The 13,137-nt window shown below is 43.0% G+C and overlaps 1 protein-coding gene across 2 annotated transcripts in view; it reads right to left on the bottom strand.

Annotated features, from left to right (window-relative positions):
* Positions 1–11,799, bottom strand: part of fuss (SKI family transcriptional corepressor fussel) — a 127,121-nt gene extending 115,322 nt beyond the window's left edge. Inside the window, exon 1 of one of the 2 annotated variants that reach the window (XM_071683782.1) lies at positions 11,646–11,799. The gene's annotated coding sequence lies outside the window, so the exon portion shown is untranslated. The remainder of the gene's footprint in view (positions 1–11,645) is intronic. The other variant, XM_071683783.1, reaches the window with a different exon arrangement.
* Positions 11,800–13,137: the final 1,338 nt, after the last annotated feature.

Here is a 13,137-nt window from a genome sequence, read left to right as displayed (position 1 = left end):
TATATATATATATATATATATATATATATATATGTATAATTTTTATACTATTTGCCATTTCCCGCGTTAGTAAGGTAGCGTTAAGAACAGAGGACTGAACGTTTGAGGGAATATCCTCACTTGGCCACCTTCTCTGTTCCTTTTTTGGAGAAAAAAAAACGAGAGGGGAGGATTTCCAGCCCTCCGCTCCCTCCCCTTTTAGTGCCTACGACACGCAGGGAAAACGTGGGAAGCATTGTTTCTCCCGTATCCCCGGGGATAATTTTGAGCGATCGGGGCCTTAACATACAAGAGGGTGAAAGCGCGTGCAAGGAATAAGTGAAATGGAACGATATGATATACCGGGGTCGACGTGCTGTCAATGGATTGAACCAGGGCACGCGAAGCATCCGGGGCAAACCATGGAAAGTCCTGTGGAGCCCGGATGTGGAAAGGGAGCTGTGGCTCCGGCGCACCACACACGACAGCCAGAGTCTTGAGTGTGGACGAATGTGGCCCCTGTTGTCCTCTCCTAGCGCTACCTCGCGCGCACGCGGGGGGAGGGGGCGGGGGTGTCATTTCATGTGTGGTTGGGCGGCCCCGGGAGTGGATAAAGGCAGCATGTATGAGTATGTGCATGTGTATATATGTATATGTATGTGTTTGTATATGTATGTTTACGTTGAAATGTAAAGGTACATATGTGTGCGTGTGTCACCGTCACTGATATACAGCTGACTCATATTTCTTTCTTGTATCTCCCCTGATGATATGTTTATTACACGAAAGTACACTTGGGAAATTATCGTGTTTCATTCTTCCCCGTGGACCCATAGGAATGTACTTGATCACGCGCAAAATTAAGATCCTTTCCAATATATATATATATATATATATATATATATATATATATATATATATATATATATATATATATATATATATTCTTTTCTTTCATACTATTCGCCGTTTCCCGCGTTAGCGAGGTAGCGTTAAGAACAGAGGACTGGACCCTTGAGGGAATATCCTCACCTGGCCCCCTTCTCTGTTCCGTCATTTGGAAAATTAAAAAAAATCCGAGAGGGAAGGATTTCCAGCCCCCCTGCTCCCAATATATATATATATATATATATATATATATATATATATATATATATATATATATATATATATATATATATGGGTCTGTTAATAGAGAATGCTGCGGGAAGAAAGCTACTAGAAAAGGTTTCTCTGAAGTAAGGCATAGGTGCGATTAGGTAGGGAGGAGAAAGGTGTGTGTGGTGTCACCATGGCTGTTTAATCTGTGTATGGATGGGGTGATGAGAGGAGTAGATATGCTCTGCTGTTAACCAGGCCTTCTTTCCAGAAACACCTGCAGCCCAAGGCTGCACTGCTTCCATTAGGAGGAAAATGTGGACTCCTTTGAAGTGAGAAGTGCTTTTGACAAGATTGTACTCTCATTGATACAGCCCCACCAAAGATGTAACCTCATGCAGGCGAGCTTGGTAGCACACACACACACACACACACACACACACACACACACACACAGTGGCATCATCTTTGGAAGAAGATGGGCGCTGAGAGAACCAGCTGCAGCGGCGTGAAAAGGTGCCTCCAGCCACTTGTCAACGCGCTCCAGCCTGGACTCGCTCAGCAACCAGCCTCATACCTCAAACACGTCCTCTTCTCCACGGTTCTCGGTGTATCTCAGCTCTTGAGTTGTCCTTGGCTGCCGTGGCGGACCATATGTTAAACCCAAACATTTTCCACATTTACACGTATTACTTTTCGATAATGGGAGATGATGACCGGGTCATCATTACCCAGATATTTAAATACGCCGGTGACGTTACCCTCAACCCTGGATTACCAAACTCTTGGTATCTGTTCGCAGTGCCAGACTCCCATCACCGGAGAGCAACACTCTCTCATATACTTCAGCTGCCTTCAGTGACATCACCTCCGTCGCGCAACATTCCCTCTCGCTATAAGGCGCTAGTCAGAGCTCAGAACATGCAACTGCCACTCAAACACTAACATCCATTAAACCCTCCCAGACTCTTACACTCCCACCACAAGCACCCTAAGGTCATCAACACTAAACTCACAATCACAACCATCACAAGCTAACCTTGCCACTCCAGGGAACTCCATTCATACACTAAACATTTTGTATCTCACCGTCACTGACCATCAAAACACAGAGGTACTCAGCCTACTCTGTGAATATAACATATACATCACTTATCTACGACACCATACTTACTCACAGAGCCTCCTTTCTACAACTACATGACCCAAAGACAAGACAGACAAGGACAAGCAGGATTCGTAACACAGACACCAAAACATCCTATTCCATTCAGCATGCAATACAGCTCATGGACAATGAAAACACTCTTGGAACACAATTCATAAAAGTAAAACTACTCAACTCTTCCTGCAACATAATCAACACCTACATACCTCTTCTCCAATTCGGTCTCCTTGTTTCCTCCTCTTCTGATGTAAACATCCTCTTCGTCAACCTCTCGTCACTCATCCTCCCCATATGTCCACACCATATTAGTACTATCTTCAGTTCTCTCAGCCATACTCTTTGAATTACCACACCTCTCTCTTACCTTACCATTTCTTACTCGACCAGCCCTTCTCATACCACAAATTTTTCTCAAGTATTTCTTTCCTAAATACTCACCCTTTGTCGAACCTTTTCGTCAACAAGCCACGCCTCCATCGATACAACGCCTTTGGGACTACTACCCCATTAAAAAATCACCATGCTTGCCCACACCGACAATGACCTCTCTTCCCACACATTTCTCAGTGCTCCCAGGGCCTTGACAGTCCTCACTCATCCTGTAACTCATTTTAGCTCCACTCGGTGCCATGTCCACTCTCAGGTATCTAAAACTCTCCACCTTCTCCATTCAAACTGGCATCCCAACTAGCCTGCCTCTTTCCACGGCTAAATCTCATAACCATACTTTTATTCACATTTACTGTCAACTTCTTTACACACACTGTCTCAAACTCAATCATCAGCTTCTGTAGTTTCTCATTTGAATAGGCCACCGTGGCCGTGACATCAGCATGCAGCAACTGACTCACCTTTCTGCCCAACCCTCCTCACCCCCACCGCCAAAAGATTGCATACCTGCTCCTTTTTCCAAGACGCTTGCATTCACCTCCCTCACCTCTCTATCCACTTACATGATAAACGGTCATGTTGGCATCACACAGCCATGCCGCAAACCCACATTCAACTGGAAGCACTTAACCTCCTCTCTTCGCACTCGCACATACGCCTTACTATATTGATGAAAACTCTTGTGACAACTTTCCTCCAACATCACACATTCGTAACACTTTTCTCAGACCATCTCTATCACCACTATGGTACGCTTTCTCTAGAATAATATACGCCACATACAAGTCCCATTTTGTCTCCAAGTATTTCTCGCACTCCTTTTTCAGAACAAACACCATTTCTGAATTCATGTTATACCTCCTCAGTCTGAAGTACTGTGCATACCACCATTCGGTCAGTCACGACTCTCTCATACAATTTACCAGGTATGCTCAAAGAACCTATACCGCTGTAATTTGAACATACGCTTTGTCTCCCTTTATACAGTGGCACTGTACATGCGTTTCGCCAATCCTCAGGTACCTCACCATGAACCATCCATACTGAAAAATCCTAATGAACCATCCAACAAAACAATCATCCTTTTCATAAGAAATTCAACTGCAATCCCATCCACTCCAGCTGCTTTGTCGCACTTCATCTCTATATCCTTTTTCAATTCTCTCTGATGTTTGCTTATAATTGCTCACCCTAACTCTCATTTGCCCTCTTTTTCAGCCCCTACACCCTCCTTTTGACCTGCTGCTTTCTCATTTACATATCCCGGTCACTTGCATTCGTTCCCTGCAAAAAACGCCCATAGACCTCTCTTTACTTTTTTACTAGCATCTTATCCCTGTAATCTCTACCCTTCTCACCTGTTCGCCTACCACCTTCCGCATGCTTCACATTTCTCTAGCACTTGTAAGCAGTGCTTCCCAAAATACCTCCCATTCTCCATCCACTCCTCAAACTTCATTAGCTCTCACCTACTGATCTCTCTTCACACAGACTTTAAGAAGCTCACTTCCTTTCATCATCCCCTTCCAAGCCATATAATTTCTTAGGGTCTCCATAAACCTTCACCCTCACCTCCACCAAGTAATGATCAGACATCCCACCAGCTGCTACCCCTTTCAGCACATTAGCAACCAAAGCGCTATCCTCTGTACGCCTATCAATTAGTACACAATCCAGTAATATCCGTTTTCCATCACCCTCATTTACTAAGGTATACCTAAGTATGTCCCTGTTTTTACTGTTTTTAAGCCAATTATTCCAACTCGATTTACACTCAACTTGCAAAGAAGAACACACAGAAATACCACTCTTTTACATGTGATTCTGTCCAGCGGACATGGTCAGCTTCCTGTGCGCCCCTGAAGCCCCGGAGAAGGGATTCCAGGGGCATATATATATATATATATATATATATATATATATATATATATATATCCCTGGGGATACGGGAGAGAGAGAATACTACCCACGTATCCCCTGCTTGTCGCAAAAGGCGACGAAGAGGGGCGGGAGCGGGTAGCTGGAGATCCTCCCTTCCAGTATTACTTTCCAAAAGATGGAAAAGAGAAAGGAGTCACATGAGTAGCTTTCCATCTAAGGTTCTGGTATCAGTTCTTGACGTTACCTCGCTTCCACGGGTTATGGCGAGCATGTATGGAAAGAAAATATGTATGGAATTTGACGAGGTGTCCATTTCGATAATGTTTAGGGAAATCCCTGTATATAACAAGCAAATTCCTATACATATGGCTTTCTTTTAACTGACGTATACATGTGGGACTGACGTGAAATTAAATTCTTAAGAAAAAAAACATAGATTACCATTTTATCAGTTTCAACTGGTTGCTGATATGCAGGCACCATGTCAAAAAAATTAACGATTTAACACGCTCATTAACATTACCGATCTGTTAATCTTACACAGTTCCTCTTTCTCTAAACCTATATCAGTGGCTTTAGAAAGTTTTTGAGTCAGTTCCCTTTTATTGATGATGATTTCTTTTATAATGATCCCCACCCCTCCTAGTTCAATCAAGGGAAGAGATATATCATTAATCTATAATGACCCCAGGACTTTGAAAAGGTTATGGTGTTACCATAGGACCTCCTTACTTAATAGGTCCTTGTGTTACCCCAGCACCCTTTCTCCAGGAGCCTCTGCAGATCAAAGACTGCGCTGCACTCGGTAGTAGGTAGAGGAAGGACTCCTTTGAAGTAAGAAATTCGTTGACGAAACTTTATTTCGTTATCGAAGTATTTTACAGCCTCGCCAGATATGACCGACTCTTCACTCGTCATGTAACCTTAAGCAGGCGGAGCTCGGTAACACGTGGAAGTATATATATATATATATATATATATATATATATATATATATATATATATATATATATATATATATATGTGTGTGTGTGTGTGTGTGTGTGGTGTGAGGTGATTTGATCGAGTAAGTAATAATAGGGTAAGAGAGGTGTGTGGTAGTAAAAATAGTGTGGTTGAGAGAGCAGAAGAGGGTGTTTTGAAATGCTTTGGTCACATGGAGAGAATGAGTGCGGAAAGATTGACTAAGAGAATATATGTGTAAGAGGTGGAGGGAAAGAGAAGTGGGAGACCAAATTGGAGGTGGAAAGATGGAGTGAAGAAGATTTTGAGTGATCGGGGCCTGAACATGCCCGAGGGTGCAAGGCGTGCAAGGAATAGGGTGAATTGGAACGATGTGGTATACCGGGGTCGACGTGCTGTCAGTGGATTGAACCAGGGCATGTGAAGCGTTTGGGGTAAACCATGTAAAATTCTGTGGGGCCTGGATGTGGAAAGGGAGCTGTGGTTTCAGTGCATTATACATGACATCTAGGGACTGAGTGTGAACGAATGTGGCCGTTGTTGTCTTTTCCTAGCGCTACCTCGCGCACATGAGGGGGAGGGGGTTGTTATTTCATGTGTGGCGGGGTGGCGATGGGAATGAATAAAGGCAGACAGTATGAATTATGTACATGTGTATGTATGTATATGTCTGTGTGTGTATATATATATGTATACGTTGAGATTTATAGGTATGTATATTTGCATGTGTGGACGTGTATGTATATACATGTTTATGTGGGTGGGTTGGGCCATTCTTTCGTCTGTTTTCTTGCGCTACCTCGCCAACGCGGGAGACAGCGACAAAGCAAAATAAGTATATATATATATATATATATATATATATATATATATATATATATATATATATATATATATATAAACTTATTTATTTTAGAGCGGATTAATTTTTGGTGACTTCAGTAAATATGAAAGAATGATATCAGTCTAACTGCATTCATCTTTCACGTGGGCCTCAAAGTACTTTGAAGCTTTTAAGAAGTTAGTGTGATGGATGACAGCGGCAGGGCAGCCACCCAAAGCCGCTTGAAATCGCCAGCTGACCCTGGATGGGGGTTTTCGACCTCCCAGTTTGGGAGCCTAGGACCCTGACAGTATCTCACACTCTCGGATGTTGTGCTTAGACAGGGGCGTGACCAGGACAGGGTCAAGGGTGGTGGCAGGAGGCGTGATATGAACTCGTCACGGTTATGAAATGCTCATGACAAGTGTCATGTGTAAGAACGCAACATTTTCCTCGATAATGCAAAATATTTTGCCATGTACTGTGGCTACTGCCTCTTGTGGTGACTTCAGTGTCACTGTTATTGACAGAAATTAGCGCTTGATGAATTATTTTAATGTTGAATTGAATTCCCAATTCCAGTCCGTTTACAGTCAACCCAGCTGCTCATCCAGTCTTAGGGGTTGGTCGATAAAATGGGTACCTGGCTCAGGCTATATAGAAAAATTACTGGTCGGATTAGTTTAAATCAAATGAAGCAATTGTACAGAAGTGAGATCATTGGGATTTCTGTGATAAGTTTTGAAAAGAAAATGATAAGAATTATGGTATTTGATAAAACAGTTGATTACAGTAATCAAGGAAGATTAGATCAATGTAACAAATTAAATGCTTCTGCAGGCAGAGGAAATTTTATTATTATAAACATAGAGTAGGTCAGTATTCCATGAAGGTGTTTGGAACGGACGCTGATTTTTTCACTGGGCACCAATGTAAATCGTTGAAACACTTAAGTATATATAGGCTTTGTTTTTCTTTTCGTGGGGAATGAATTTAGGTAATAACATAATTGTAAAAACTATACACAGACCATCATTTTGATTATCGTTCGCTGTCTTGATGAACATTGGGAGGAACCTGCCCCTCGTCGCCGTCCCTCCTCCCCCTCAGGCCGCCTCTGTACTCAAGTGTCACCTTTTCTCCGCTAAACTCTAACCACAACTTTGATCCTCGTCCTTCACAACTTGTTTCCATATTGCTATAAGCCTTATCTGTCCTTACTATTACTCTAGGTACAGCTGAAATCCTTACGCCTCGTCCCCTCTATTCTAAACTCCTGTATTCTTTTTTTTTTCTATACCTTTTTGACGATTTTCTTCAGTTGTCTAAAAAGTTTAGGTATAGAAAGATCTGTCTCATTCCACGTGCACCAGTTTACGTAAGGCTCCACGATGATTGGCCCAGCTGCTCCTGAGTGGCCAATCAGCGTCTCTCTTCAGGGTGCCGATACCATAATCCTTTTTAATGTATCAACGCGCAGAGTTGTTGGCAAGGGCATGATTGCATGATTTCGCCAAACATGACAACGTCTAGTAGCATTTTTCGTCAGCTGTACAACTTGTAATGTGGTGGCCGCTGATCCTCAGATATCAGAAGTAACGAAAAAAATATAGGATTGTCGTGTTGGGTACCTTCGTGCCTTAGTGGTTAGGTTAGGGAAGCAGGCGTGAACGACGCTCGTCGGCGCTCATTTTAGCGGCAGGAACCGCAAGATATCAACGCAGCCAACGTATACTACACAGGTACGGGCGCGAGCGGTGCGCTGGGAGTCCCTTGCGATCACATTTCTGTTTGGGGATATAGGCCCAACGAGGAGGTAAGGCTTAGGATAAACTGTCGTGGAATGACGTTTCAACCTCGGAGGCAAATAGACGGGCGAAGTCTTTCTAAAGAGTTAAGAGCGAACGCCTTTTTTGCTTCAGTCTTTAGGCGTAGGCGGCCAACGGAAAGAACAGAAGTCTGCGAGCAATCAGAGGTACGTTGAATTGGGTGGGAAGAAAGTGATTGAAAAAGAAGGTAGACATTTGCTGAAAAGTTGCGCTTTATTGCGACTCGGCAACTATGGTCCGCTACCCGGCGGGAGCGCCTGACTCCAGCTACCAACATTTGAATTTCCAGAGCAACTTGGCAAACTTTTTTTTACCATGAATTTAGTGTGATTCATAGACTGAGGGTTGACAAAATAGCGGATGAGGCGATGGTGATTTTGTAGGCCACGAGAGCGAGGGAAGATCATCAGAAGTGAATCCTTATTAATAAGATTGGTGTTAATGATAATTTAGGGATAGGTTATATGTTAAAGAGATTGTTGATAATGAAGTGATCGTCATGACTAAGGATACTGTGAAGTGAACTTCATATTGATATTGAATGTTCTTTTACTTTGATCATGATGAAACCCAAAACAGGGCAATGTTACGACTAGAAACTTTATGCACAGCCGATGGGAGATGGGAAAGCGACCACAACTGAGGTGGAACTATCGAACTCTTTTAAAAGCCGGTACAAGAATGGTGTTTTAGAAGTAATCTAACAACAAACGACAAGTCAAAACACGGATGGACTATCAGGATAAGAAGACCAGGAGAGAGAGAGAGAGAGAGAGAGAGAGAGAGAGAGAGAGAGAGAGAGAGAGATCTTTGTATTGTTTAGTTACCATTAGATGTGGTAGGAAGCAGCACTTCTGAAGGACACGCTCCCGACCACCACATACTACATTCACACTCACTATCAAAACTAAGGCAATATTTACAAGTATGATTTTCATATATATATATATATATATATATATATATATATATATATATATATATATATATATATATATATATATAAAACCTGTGGTTTTACTACTAATTGATTGTACTCGGGTGCCTCCAGAATCATTGAGTTATTAGGTAACGTGTATAACCTTAACCTAACATAATCTCTTTAGTTAGGTTGTGTTTTATCATCATTAGGTTGGCTGTCGTTGGAACGCGATCAATTCTCGGTCGATGGAGACTCGTGCTAAATATTAGTGTGCATGGACTCTTTGAGCTTGGACCACACACACACACACACACACACACACACACACACACACACACACACACACACACACACATATATATATATATATATATATATATATATATATATATATATATATATATATATATATATATATATATATATTACCAGACTCCGCGTGCTTGAGGTTACAGCGCGAATGAAAAGGGACCTTTGGCGAGGCTGTATCGTTCGTGGTCAGTTGACCCAAGAGTAGTCGCTTCAAAGGACTCGCTTAACAGGAGTTCACCCTGTCTCTCCTACTGCGTGTGGCGAAGGCTTGGGCTGCAGGAGCCCCTGGAAAAGGAATCTTGAGTAATATCTTGAGCCTTTCTGAGAGTCCTTATATATATATATATATATATATATATATATATATATATATATATATATATATATAGATAGATAGATAGATAGATAGATGGTGTGTGTAATTACTATTTTTAATTACTGTTTGTAAAAGGAAAGTTTTACATTCGTGTTGTCCCTTATCTTAACATTTTATATGTACCATATCTTAACTCAGTGTATATACTTATATAGGCACACGAGCGTGACTCAGGTACCCATATATCGACCAGCCCCGAGGGGAGGATGAATATATGGATCGGCTGTGGGCCGATTTTCGCCTGCCCAGGATGCGAACCCGAGCGAGTTCGTGTATGAATCAAGATCAGCGGCGCTGACCACTCCACCATGGTTGCCTGCATGTGTACATACATACACTACAGACAGGTATTACAGCAACATTCTACACGACATCAGTACACTAATCACAATACAGCAATCTCACCCACAGTACAGCAGTCTCTCACGTGATCATAACAGAGCCATCTCACACGACATCGTTGTATACACATCTCAACTATACACTCAGATCACAGCTTTCTCTTGGGCTCTTAGTTGAGCACTGTCCTGCACCAGTATCTCACAGTGTCACACTACCAGTATCTGTCTTACATCGTCACTGCGGAGCACCTCAAGCCTTTACATTGTAACACCGTTGTAACGACCCCATGGTATAGCGTTAACCTGTGGTACACTTCCCTACACAACGCTACACCTACAGCACATTATACTCGTCCATTGCAGGCGGTCAGAACACTTACACGATGGATAATGATACTATCCGCTCACCTTGGACCTAAACCGGAGGAAGGAGACGCTCGTCACTCATTATGAGACAGGGTTTTATGAGTATGAGGGAACACGTATGAGCTAGTGTGAGTCAGTGCGTGCAAGCCGTAGGCAGCGGCGGGTGATGACTGCTGGCGCTCTGCTTGCGTACGTAAGCTGGAGCTCAACCTCACATGTCAGTAGACCAGGCGGGACTCAAGTCCCACATTTCCACATACTCGGCTGGACTCCAGACCCCACCCTTCCACGTCCTCGGCTGGAACTCCGCCTCACACTAACTTGTTCTCGGCTGGACGCCAGCACCAAATTCTGCGTACCCAACCTCGAATTATATTGAGATTATTTGGCAAGAAAATATTCCTTTTTCTATATATATAGGTTTTTGGCAGAAGGATTTGATTTTATTATTCCAGACTTGTTTAGTTTACGAATCTAGAAATCTAGACGGCAGCAACACTCTAGCGAGGGGCCGCTCAAACCGGTCAGGTCTCTAACCACTGTACTTGTGGGTCTTTCAACTAGCCAGCACTGGGGATAGAGAGAGGCGTCGTCACTAGCCAAATATCCACCAACTTTCCACCATTAGGGATAGAAAGACTAGCTTGGCCATCAACCACCTACCCGGCATTAAGGATAGATGGGGGTGCGGCCATTGACCCACGCCAACCAACCATCCACCATTAGGGATAGAGAGGGTTACGGCCACTGGACCAAAGCCATCAACTATCCATCACTAGGAATAGATAGACAGGGTTGCGGTCGACCAGCCCACCCCAACTACCAGTGTTTGACACGCAACAGTGAAGACCATTTGCATCTAGATTAAAATATTCCGGTACACTTTCAGGGTTAAAAATGATCGTTGGCGTTTTCTGGCGTGTATCGCCAACGTACCATTTCACAATGCTTGTTGTATTCCTTTGACATTTACGTCCACCGAATGAAAGCAGATATTATCATCACACAATTGTAGGGGACAAATAATTGTCTTCGGCAATATTTTTTTCTTCAAGAGCCACGTTATTTTCACCATTAGTTTTCACATTCTTTTATTCTTTCAAAGCGATTTGATGAGAGAGATTTAATCTTAGTTTGTGAGCACGATCGCCTATAAGCAACTCCATGCAATCCAAAGCAGAGCTGAGTAATTCTTACCTGTTTTATATAACGTCAACTGACGTATTGAGCGATGCGTTTGGGGTGTTGAGCGGCGCTAGCGGTGGCCCTCGCTCTTCCCCTCGTCTCCGCGGCCTACTTCCGTCTGAGGGGACAGCAGGTGCACAACTGTCAGCTGATTTGTTGTCGTAACTACAGCTTCCGTCCTGACACATATCGACACAGGCAGCCAATCATTGAACGTGCATTATCCTTGGCTACACCTCCCTCATAACATAATGCAACACTCTCCCCTCACTCTGACGGAACTCACTCCGCCCGGCCAATCAGCTCTCTGTTTTTCGTGGCGGAGCTCCGCCCACTGTATGACGTAGCCGGTACCGCCGGCCAATCGGCACGAGAGCCTTGCAAGAAACTCCACCCATCGATAAAGTTTAATAGAAAATGGAGTTGACCCCGCCTACAATTGCAGTGTCCGGATGTCCTAATTCAATTACAGGAGTCTGTTTGTGTTTAAGTGATTAACATAACGAATCTGAGAGATACAGACATTGATTCGCGAGCCAATTATGGAGTATTGAGCTCGAAACTGCCGTCAGGAGATTTTGAGACGGCCCATGACTCTTCACGGGAATAATGTTTACACTATGAAAATTTTTTTTTTTTTGGAGTGATGTGATACGAGGAATAAAATGGAATGAAGCAAATTTCAGGAGCAGTTGTAGTCAGCAGTAAATACAGGTGGTTGATGGATTTGGGACTAATTATGTGGAATGAGTGAGCACGAGTGAGTGAGTGTGTGTAAGTATGTCTGTATGCCTCTCTGCCTCCATGTGTGGGTATGTAGGTGTGTAAGGGTTAGTTTGTGCGCGTGCGTGTGTCTTTTGTGTGGGAGTTTGCGTGTGTCCGTCTGTATGTGTGTACATTTGAGTGTGCCTGTGTGTGCGTATATGCGTGCGTGCATTTATGCATAGGTGTGTGTGTGTGTGTGCTCAAGTATGTAGATGTTTTTGTATAGCTCTGTATGTGTGCATGCATGTGGCTGTATGTGTATGTGTATACCTGAGTTTACATCAGCATGGAACGATATCTAGGCGTTACCGGACTCTGCCTGCTTGTAGGTACGCCGATGTGACTTTCGAGGAGTACATCCTTTCCCTGCTACTAATCATAGCGCAGTCTTGAGACTACAGGAACCTCTGGATGAGGGGTTCTGAATTACATGATAATAACAATGATGATGATAATAATAATAATGATAATAATATTTTTATATTTGTAATTGTACGTATGTAAGGTTTGTGTGTTATCGTACTGTGACCGTATATTTGTGCGTGTATTTATTAATTGTATTTGTGTTTTTTGTTTGTGGCTTTGTGTATGTGTCTTAGTGTGTGTATGTGTGTGTGTGTGTGTGTGTGTGTGTGTGTGTGTGTGTGTGTGTGTGTAATAAGTGTACTGGTACTGTACGAGGCGGGAACTGTATACTCGTGGGTACCCATCTCTTGAACATTTTATGCTATCATATTTC

Source organism: Panulirus ornatus, chromosome 37, assembly GCF_036320965.1.
Source record: "Panulirus ornatus isolate Po-2019 chromosome 37, ASM3632096v1, whole genome shotgun sequence".
NCBI classification, from domain to species: domain Eukaryota; kingdom Metazoa; phylum Arthropoda; class Malacostraca; order Decapoda; family Palinuridae; genus Panulirus; species Panulirus ornatus.
Note: the sequence above shows the minus strand (reverse complement) of the source record. Positions and strands in the feature narration are given on the sequence as shown.